Below are 10331 nucleotides of genomic sequence, written 5' to 3' on the forward strand. Positions count from 1 at the left end.
TGAGCCACAAAAGCCGGTTAAAAAACAAACCGAGCACAATATGCAAAATAAATGCTCAAATAATAAAGTGCAAAAGGCGAGGAGCAATCGGAGCAATCGGAGCACAGAGCACCGAAAATGGCAACGTAACTCAAGAGCTACTCCAAAAGCGAGCGCAGGAACAAAGGATCCGCCCAGCAGCGAAAAGGACGCAGGACGAAGGACGCAGGACGCAGGACGAAACAATGCAGACGGCTTACACACACGCACACACGCAAAAAACACTATTTAAAATAATATTTAAATACTCGTGCAGCGCCAGCGTGTCAGGCAGTGCAAATAGTCAAAGGAAAAGCCAAAAGTTTCACAACTGCGAGAGTGGATGAAAAGCGCGAGGATGCACAGGGAAAAGCTGGATGTCCCTGGGAACTGAATTCATATTTCAAATATGAATCATTAATTTAAATATTAACATGAACTCGAATCTGAAAAGTTCAGAGATAAGTTTTAAAGCTATCAAAACACAGGAAAGTTTAACTAATGAAAAAATACTTAACTGAGCCAGTTTATACTGCAAGAATTTAAACTAATATTATAATATATGAGTCCTGTAAATATACCCTATTACTTCCTCATCTCTACATTTTAGTAGAAAAGCAAGATTTGTTTCAGTGTCCTTGATAGTATCCTATATTTGGGTTGCTCTGTGACAGAAAAGGACACCGGATGGGGTCATCATCACTGGCGGCGACAAGCGGCCAGCGGACTAAATAAAAAACAAGAGAGAACGCTATAGTCGAGTTCCCCGACTATCTGATACCCGTTACTCAGCTAGTGGAAGTGCGAAGGCGAGTCTTCAACACTGACAGTTTTTTTCGGTTTGTGGGCGTTAGAGTGGGCGTGGCAAAAAGTTTTTTGGCAAATCGATAGAAATTTACAAGTCAAATACAAAAATGAAAAAATATAACATTTTTCAAAATTGTGGGCGTGGCAGTTTTGGGCGGTTTGTGGGCGTTAGAGTGGGCGTGGCAACAAGTTTTTTGGCAAATCGATAGAAATTTACAAGACTAATACAAAAATGAAAAAATATCAAAACATTTTTCAAAAGTGTGGGCGTGGCAGTTTTATGCGGTTTGTGGGCGTTAGAGTGGGCGTGGCAACATGAATCAACAAACTTGCGCTGCGTCTATGTCTCTGGAGTCCGTATGTTTAATCTCAACTTTCTAGCTTTTGTAGTTCCTGAGATCTCGACGTTCATACGGACAGACGGACAGACGGACAGACGGACAGACGGACGGACAGACGGACAGACGGACAGACGGACAGACGGACGGACAGACGGACATGGCCAGATCGACTCGGCTACTGATCCTGATCAAGAATATATATACTTTATATGGTCGGAAACGCTTCCTTCTGCCTGTTACATACTTTTCAACGAATCTAGTATACCCTTTTACTCTACGAGTAACGGGTATAATAATAATGGAAGTTATACATTTTATTTCGCAGGCAGCAGTGGCAGCAGGGCGGTGAGAGGGGAGGGTAGGGTAGCGGAGGAGAGGGGAGGGGAGCCAAGGACTCGGCGAGTCCTGGACGGGCTGGCAGGCAACCCCTTTGGAATGTTGACAAGCAGCAGGAGCAACACAAAAATAAAAATAATCAAATAAAACTGAAAAGGACTCGCTTTTGTGCGCTTTGTTGCTCGAGTAGTTTTCTGTGTGCTGTGTGCTCTGTTTTCCGCTTCTCTGTGTGCGTGAGCTCAAAGGAAATAAATGTATTGTATTTGGAAGCGCAGCAACAAATAAAATTTTAATCAAAATGTAGTTGAGTGTTGAAGGGTTGTTCTGCGATTGTGTTCCAACTTCCAAGTTCCCGATGGCATTCATCCTGCCACTGTGTGTGTGCTTATGTGTGTTTGTGTGTGAGTGTGCTTGTGTATATTTGTGTGTGATTGTGCGGATTGTTTCTGTCAATCAGCAGCCTCAGCTTCTTTTGTTGCTGCCGAAGGATACAACTGATATTGATTTCGAGTTTGCCGCAGGCACAAAGGACTCGCAGCCCAGGAACAACCATCCAGCCATCCAACCAACCAACCATCCAGTCATCCAGCCAATGGCAAAAGTTCCGAAGATATGGCACATGGTGTGGCTACACAATGGCAGCCGGAAACGCTCACCAATACAAGCGCATCGAGCACTTCCAGCATAGTTTCATAATTGCGAACGGCAATGGCGCCGAATTGGCAGGCCGCTGTGTCCTGGCCACTTGGCACTGCAACGCCCCCTTGGCCCGAAAGCACACACTCGCGCTCACACAAATAGGGAGAGGTTTTAAATATGAACTTTGGATACATAATAAATAAATACTTGCTGCAAAACCCAGTTCATTATCCTTTCCTTTCAAGTATTCAATGTCTCACTGCAACCTAAAGGATTCCCTCATTTCTAGACCCTTGTCCAAGTTTCTTTGGTTTTGAAATATTTATAAATTAGATAGGAATCCACACTTGTGACCCCTTCTGTGTGCCAGCCGACTGGTACATAGTTTGCGTTGTTACTTCGTCCTGTGAGCGGCATGCGACATGTTTCCCCAGCCGAGGCAGGAGCAGGATATTCAGCTTCCAGCTTTCCCAGCTGGTGGCAAATTTCATTTGAATGCCGTCCGAACAGCTTGTTGGCATTGCAGAGCAGCGGGGGGCGGACATGACTGTATATTTGTATATATACTTGGGCTTGCTAGCTGCTGCCTGGCTGAAACTCAATTAAAATGGCATTTAAATCATGCGATCTTCTTGTTTCGCCAGCACCGAACAGCCCACAGCCCACATCCCACTCTCCGGTGGCAAATTCTTGGGCAACTCGACTCAATCGCCTTGAGAGGCGACCCTTTGTTTGTCGATGGTCGTTTTTATACCCGTTACTCGTAGAGTAAAAGGGTATACTAGATTCGTTGAAAAGTATGTAACAGGCAGAAGGAAGCGTTTCCGACCATATAAAGTATATATATTCTTGATCAGGATCAGTAGCCGAGTCGATCTGGCCATGTCCGTCTGTCCGTCCGTCTGTCTGTCCGTCTGTCCGTCTGTCCGTCTGTCCGTCTGTCTGTCCGTCCGTATGAACGTCGAGATCTCAGGAACTACAAAAGCTAGAAAGTTAAGATTAAGCATACAGACTCCAGGGACATAGACGCAGCGCAAGTTTGTCGATTCATGTTGCCACGCCCACTCTAACGCCCACAAACCGCCCAAAACTGCCACGCCCACACTTTTGAAAAATGTTTTGATATTTTTTCATTTTTGTATTAGTCTTGTAAATTTTTATCGATTTGCCAAAAAACTTTTTGCCACGCCCACTCTAACGCCCACAAACCGCCAAAAACTGCCACGCCCACACTTTTGAAAAATGTTTTGATATTTTTTCATTTTTGTATTAGTCTTGTAAATTTTTATCGATTTGCCAAAAAACTTTTTGCCACGCCCACTCTAACGCCCACAAACCGCCAAAAACTGCCACGCCCACACTTTTGAAAAATGTTTTGATATTTTTTCATTTTTGTATTAGTCTTGTAAATTTTTATCGATTTCCCAAAAAACTTTTTGCCACGCCCACTCTAACGCCCACAAACCGCCAAAAACTCTCCTTTGCACTTCCACTAGCTGAGTAACGGGTATCAGATAGTCGGGGAACTCGACTATAGCGTTCTCTCTTGTTTGGGTCTGGAATTGTTAATAATTTGTAATGACACGCGCAGTTAACCGAATGCTAATGGTTATCGCCCTTTAAGCCGTAACCGATTTATGTATAATGCGAAACACAAAGGATGCACTCCCAGCAGCCCCTGCATCCTTTGTCTGTAACTCTTGCCCCGGCAGGCGGCACATGTCTGCAATTTACGCTGATTTTTATTCAAATTTCGCTTAGTGTATGAGCTGCTGTAACGAAAAGCGAAAAAAACCGTGGAATAACCCCTGAAAAAAACGGAACTGCGAACTGAAAGATATTTCATATTGAAATTCAATCGCACAGTAAAATACATTGATGGACTTTTGAAGTGCACTACGGTTTGGTTGTACTTATATTATAATTACTTATATATACAGTTTCCTTTACTTTTAGCATTTATTCATTTAAAATCTTATAAATAAAACACTGTCAAATAATTGTATGCTTTATGCTCCATTTCGCCTTTTATTTACAACTCAAATGGGGTGTGCAAGCTGTGAGACCCTTAGAAAGGCCTTCGAATTAAGAAATAAAAAAGGATATCAAGGACATTAACGATGCTTCATATAGCGACCGCAACTATGCCAAATGGAAATGTGGAGTGGAAAAAAGAAGCGGGAAAAAACACATTTGCATATTTATCTTTTTTCGGTTATAAGTGCTGGCTGCTAGCTGCTATAACATTAGCATTTCTCAAAAGGATAATGTGCCACCCGGAGACCCAGCACCGCCATTCCTGCCCCAGTCGTTTGGCATTTTTCCACTGGCATCTCCACGCACTCCAGTACGTACTCCATTGCTCCTTTCTCCGTTTTCTCCATTCGCAGGACGAAAAAGGGGGATTTTTGCGAGTGGCAGCGCCGAGTGACAAGCATTTGTTTTTGGGAACGGGAAACGGGCGTGTGCATGTCCTTAAGGACCTCGTTAACAAAGTTATTTTGTCTTTTATCGCCCGCTGCTCAGTTCTCCGTTCTCCAGGATGTCAAAACATAATTCGCCATGTGCGGCATTAACTTCTCGCATTATCAGGCATTTCGATTTGACGTCATGCGTGTGACATAGTACAATTTATATCCTGGCTCGTGTTGGCATCCCGTGCGTATGAGCAATGCCGGCTGCCTTGTCATTCTGTTGCAGCTGGTTCCCATCACGTCTGTACATACAAATGTACATGGAAACACATATCGAAACACATATCGCATTGGCACATAGAGGAACCACCTCATTCGCCGCAAGGACTCGCCCACACGCACAATTAATCTTTTGTCGAAGCACTTAATTGAATCGCCCCGTCATTCAGCCCAGCCAGCGAATATCAATTACCAGCGCAATTATGCGCACAAAGGAAGGCGGAGGAGGAAGTAGTCCTCGTTTAATTGAATTACAATTTCACAAAAGTACCCACGAGATACGAGATAGATTCCCTGGAAATCGCATAGCGCTTAGGTGCAGGATGCAAGCCGAAACTCAAGACGCTGCGCCGGCGCAGAAAACCCCAAAAAAGAACCAATTGCAATTGGCATCGGTTTCTTGTTGGGCTTGGCATCGGCTTGGTCTTGGTATCGGATAATGAAGAATGCTTACAACTTTTTAACACATTGCACAAAGGAGGCGAACAAAGGATCGATCTCACATCGTACTCGTACTCGTACTCGTTTTCGTATCGCACAATAAATACATGCAATACATGCGAGTAAATGGCCGAGTCCTTTGTGGGCACTCGCGTGTTCATTGTGATTGCGATTATTGAAATGCGCACATAATGCCAACAAAACGAAGTTATGTGTAAAGTATACATGTACAATGCCCAAGTTTATACCTTCAAGTGATTCGCGCCGGTCCTCCATTGTGATGGCTTCTCGAAACCAGAATCGTTCAATTATACAATCGCCCCGAAAACGCAGGCGCGCAGCCCTCGCACAATGGCCGCCGATCTCAGTCGAGGATCACTGAGCGAAAAGCACCCCTAATTGGGGGGTAAATATTCAAGCGACTGCTAAACATTTAAATAAACTGCAGTTTCCGATTCAACTTGCTTTCGCTGATAACTAAAGTAACTACAAGTAAACAGAAATCAATAAAGTATGTAGTAAAGATCTCTATGCAAGACTGAGTTGAATATCTTCATCTTAAATACCTTAAGCTAGGTACCCAGTTTGATACTACACCCCTTTAATTGCAGTGTAGAACCCCTGGCCTGGCAGAGCGGGGGCTGGCAGTTGAAGGCGGAGAAGCCGTGGAAGCTCCGGGAAGCACACTCAATTCCAGGAAATTAAATCCTTAAATGCTGCATATAATATACATTAAAATCGGTTTCGTGCTCGAGTCGCGTCCACTTCAGAAGTGACTTGAAATGCAGGCAGATGGAAATACGTTTTATGTAGCTAAATGCGTTTCCAAATTGTGCGCCAAAGACCCTCAGTGTAAATACGTTAAACGCTTTCGCTTGGGCTTTCAAATAATTATATTTTAATGATTATGGATGCTATTGTACATAGGATAAGGAAAAAAACCGTTGTGAGCCGTACATATAGTATTTAGACTCCGAAATTAACAAGAGTCTTCAATAAGAGTCTTTAAACGAAGTTTACTTTAAGTTATACACAGTACGAATTAGATTACAAATTTAAAACGGCGTGACTGAATTCCAGTTCATATCTACTACTCTTCCTAATGAGATAAGTAAGGAGTAAATTTCCAATTAGTGCATTATGAACGCCCCAAGAGCCACTTCACTCACCACATTGCCACAATCCACATTCAATAAATACAAGATAAATTTCAATTTTCAATAATGCGCCCACAACCGCCCCCTTTTCCCAATACAACACAATGACACTCGAGCATAATTCAAAATGCCAGTTAAACATATTTCCGCATCTCGAGTTCCCCGGGCAGACAAGGCATTTGTGCGAAAGTATTTCAAGCGAAAAATCACACTTTGACATTGTCTGCCCGCCCAGTGGAATGGAGCTGCTATCCTCGCATTGGGGTTGCCTTCCTCCGCCTGCTGAACTGCGCGTTTGATCCGCTGGTGTTTCCGGTCAGACGTCGACGGCAGCCCGGCGTAATTATTGCCAATAAACGTCGTCCCGCTCCCACCCACCTTCCCCCCCTTTTGGACGCTTTCTGGGCCAAACAGAACGCCCCTTTTCTGCGACGCGCTGCCACGGGCGCAAAAACACTTTGTAATATTTGCGTCGGGTGGAGAGGTGGATGCCACTCGATTCCGGGACGGCTGCACTGCGAGAAAATATGACATACTAGGGAAACATAGCCCTACGATTGAGAGTAACATTATGACTTTGAGCACTGAATCATCATATAGTACTTCAGCTTAGTATCTCCAACTTTGTATCTTCAACTTAGTATTTCAACTTAGTGTCTTCAACTTAGTATCTGCAATTTAGTATCTACCTATTAGTATCTTTAACTTAGTATCTGCAACTTTGTATCTTCAACATAGTAACTTTAACTTAGTATCTGCAACTTAGTATCTTCAATTCAGTATCTTCAACCTAGCATCTGCAACATAGTAACTTCAACATAGTATCTTCAACTTAGTATCTGCAACTTAGTATCTTCAATTCAGCATCTTGAACCTAGCATTTTCAGCATAGTAACTTCAACATAGTATCTTCAACTTCGAATCTTTAACTTAGTATCTACAACATAGTATCTTCAACTTAGTATCTCTATTGTAGTCTTATCAACGAAGGGCAAGGGTCATTAAAATACTAGTATCTTCAGTTCATGTATCTTCGCACATAATTATTTATTTATAAATTTACATTTAATTTGTATTTCCTACTAGATACTTATCCGCAGTGTGGATGCTCGTGTCAAAAGGCAAGGCCGCAATGATTGGTGGGGTGTTTTGTGGGATGTGGGTGGGTGGATGGCCCATTTCTGGTGGTGGATGGATGCGGATGCTTGGCTGTTGGGATGCTGGGATGTTGGGATGCTGGGATGTTTGGATGCTTCGGCAGTGTCTGTGTCTGTGGGTGACATTCCCGAATTTCATTTGCCAGCGCAGCTCAACCGCAAGCGCCCATCAAATTTCGTCACGGAAAGTGTGTAAATAAGTTCATTACACACATTTGATTGAGAGGGGGACTCAACTCTGCTCCCCAGCTCCCCAGTTTCCCAGTTCGCCAGGATATAGATCTCTGTGGCCAGGTGTCTGGTGTGTGATGCCTGGCCATGGGTAATTAGAAATCAGAATGTATCTCGACTGGCAACACAATCATTTAATTCAATTTACAGGCCACGCTCAACTGACTTTCCCTCAAAATACGAGTTCGCAGTGCGATTGAAAAGGTTTAAGGATGCGAGGATGGGTTTGCGGTGGATCGGGCTGCGCATTGTGTGCTCCTGCCCGATGGCCAAGGATAACTGTCTGAGTTTGGCAAGACAAATGGGGGTGCAAATCGCTTGTGGAACTCACTCACTCACTCACTCACTCAGTCATCACTGACCCGAATCGCAGGCGAAAAGCGGTTGCGGATGCATTTAATTTATTATTAGAATTATTTATGGCAAGCGTTCGGGGAGGGGCGGGCGATAAAAAGCGGTTATTGTTAAGTTATTAGATCCGACTGGTGATCCGGAAAGGGGAAAAAGGGGTGCGACCGCGCCAGGACACTCGCAGTGGCACAGTGGTTGGCATTTGGCAATCAGATGCAAGGGTACTCATTATATTATCCAACTGCAGTTAGGTAAATATCAGCGAGTCGATGAGAAATACAACACAAGATTGATTGTGTAGATGTATTCGGTGTAGATAGATCTAAGATAGATAGATACCTATACTACAACATAGGGAAATCATTCTAACTTGTAAGATATAATCCCCACTGTACCGCTTCAGAGTTTCCGAATGCGAGATACAAATTTTTGGGATACAAATTATGGTTCGGTCGTAGCGAAAAATGATCAGAAACAGCCAAAGCGCATAATTCATGCATCAGATACAAGCTACTTCAGATAAATGGCAGGACCGACGAACTAACGAGCCAGGCTGACCACAACAACAATGACTTGACGCACACTTGAGCCTTTGAAAGGATAACAATTTGTCACAAGAGGGAAAATGGGAAAAATGCGAGAAGTAGGCACATACACATGCACACACTTTGTATCTAGCAGCGGGTTGAATTTGTTTTCGATTTGCGTGAAAGTGAAATATGTTTTGGTGACATTAAGCTGACGGAATCAGGATTAGAGGCAGCATCCTGCGAGGACAATGGGACATCGTCGTTCTTTATTTGCGGCACGTGCCCATCTCTCCACTTTCCAGTAAGTAGCGAATTTTTTTAAACATTTGAACATTTGAAAATGTTGTTATCCTTCGCCGCTGCGCTGCGAAAGTTATTTAAAATTTAATTTGGCATTCGATTCTCTGGTGTTGGCATATGCCAGTATTTCGTCCTGTAAAGGATTAGCGCCAGCCACCTCAATTCCCTTGGAAAACCGAAAACCGGAAAACCGGAAAACCATCACGATGCCAACTGGCAAATAGCTTTCCTTTCGGCTACAAGGATGCAAGGATGTGCTCGCAAACGACAAAGCGACAAGTCAGGACATTTTTATGCAAATTTATCTCATTACGCCGCCTGGCTGGCACTTGCTGTTGCAAAGTTATTTTCAGCGTGAATTTAATTAAATTAAATTAAATATTCAGCACATGGCAGTCGAGGCCGCACAACTTCTGCACTTCTGCCTCCATCTTGGCATTGACTTCGGGCCAAGTCCTGGCTTCCTCACTCGTTAATTAATATTTATATTCAATATTCATGCATAATAACCAGGTATTCAGGTGTCTAAAAGGAATTAGGCAGTTCGAGCACGTAGAACAAGCTGTTTCGGTTGACGTGTAATTAAAATCGTATGAAACCATAGAACGAAGTTTACATTACACCAAATAAAGAAGAATTACTATAATCTTAAGCCAAGTTTACCACATCATTTGGGGGTATTAAGCCCGCCTTTAAGAAGAAGCCCTTGAGTGCCATTGGTGGCCATAACTCTTGCGTTTCGTGGCTAAAACGCGATTAGAGCACCTAGCTCAAGTGCCAGCTGCTGCCGCCGCCACTTCCGCAGGACCTCGGGACGCGGGTCCTTCGGGGATCCTGGAGTTCTCGCTGCTCCTTGAGAGCAAAATGTCGAGACAAAAGCTGCGGCGGCAAGGCCAGCAATTATTTGTGGCATTCGCTCAAAGGAATTGTTTGGCTTTTGCTATATCTTTTAAATACAATTTATAAAGCACGCGTCGCTGCACAATGCGAGTGAGCGAGAGGGAGTGAGAGGGAGGGAGAGGGAGCGAGTGGGTGGGAGGGAGACGGGGAAACGCTGCACAATGGGCGAGATAAGAAGGCGGCCATTTTGTTTGTGCGCCGCGCACAAAGAAATGTGAAAATCTGAAAATCTGAAAATCAGAAATAACAGCAGAGTCAAGAGGCGGGCAAAAGGAGACGCCACGCCCCCGCCGCTTTTTAGTGCGAAAATAATTGTAAAATGTGCAAATGCAAAAGGTTTGCAGTGTTATTTCCTTTTGGCCACGGCCACACAAAGGTGGCACAATGGAAAGCCGCCACTTCAGGGAAAACTGGCGAGGAAAACTGACGC

Source organism: Drosophila teissieri, chromosome 3R (genome assembly GCF_016746235.2).
Source record: "Drosophila teissieri strain GT53w chromosome 3R, Prin_Dtei_1.1, whole genome shotgun sequence".
Classification (NCBI taxonomy): domain Eukaryota; kingdom Metazoa; phylum Arthropoda; class Insecta; order Diptera; family Drosophilidae; genus Drosophila; species Drosophila teissieri.